Raw genomic sequence first — 874 nt, forward strand, 5'->3', positions numbered from 1 at the left:
AATCTGTCCTATGCACTTCTTTCCTTGGCTGATTTAAATCTGTATCCTTTACCTGAAATAAACTGTAACCATGAGTATAACAGCTTTCAGTGAGTCCTGTGAGTCCTTCTAGTGAATTATCAAAACTGAGGGTGTTCTGGGGGATCTCTTGAATTGTAATTGGTGTCAGAAGTGAGAGTGGTCTGGTGTGGGCTGTCCTCCCTACCTTCTGCAGTAGGCTAAGTGCCACACAATGGCAAGAGCTACTTCATGTGCCTCCTGGACTAAGCATGCCCAGAGGGGAAAGGACGGCCGTTAATGACCAATCCTGATTCATCCCTACACATCTTCTGGCAAAAAGAAAGGTAGAGGGTTCAGTATGCGAGCAGCATTGTGGCCACACTTGTGCTGTATTAAACGAACCAAACTACATCTCTAATGTTCTCAAAACCCCCAAGCTCTTGACATTTTTTTCAGTCTTTTTTCCCCTGTTTTAATCATTAAGTCTTTCCTCTCAGAAATTTTTTCTTCTTAAAATTGACGTTTTAAACAGACATTTACTTCCCAACCTATTGGTTTCTTTCATGGACTTGTTTACATACTCAGTTTCTGCATTGTAATTCTTTTTCTTTTCAAAAGCATTGAAGCATACCAAATTTCTAAAGAGGACCTAGTTTATTTTGATCCTTCCTTTCCCCTCTTTATATATATTTCTGTTTCTCAACTGTTTTAGCCTCAGAGAACAAGAAAATGTCTTCTGTCCTTATAATTCCCAGCAGCATTTCATAGATGCTAATGTACTTGACTTGTCCTTGCCCTTTATGGTTAATCAGAGACATGCTTTAACAGGAAGCAATAGGAATGAAGGTTTTATAGCCAAGGTTAACGTTCATGT

The sequence above is a fragment of the Trichechus manatus genome, unplaced genomic scaffold (assembly GCF_000243295.1).
Source record: "Trichechus manatus latirostris isolate Lorelei unplaced genomic scaffold, TriManLat1.0 scaffold00153, whole genome shotgun sequence".
NCBI lineage: Eukaryota > Metazoa > Chordata > Mammalia > Sirenia > Trichechidae > Trichechus > Trichechus manatus.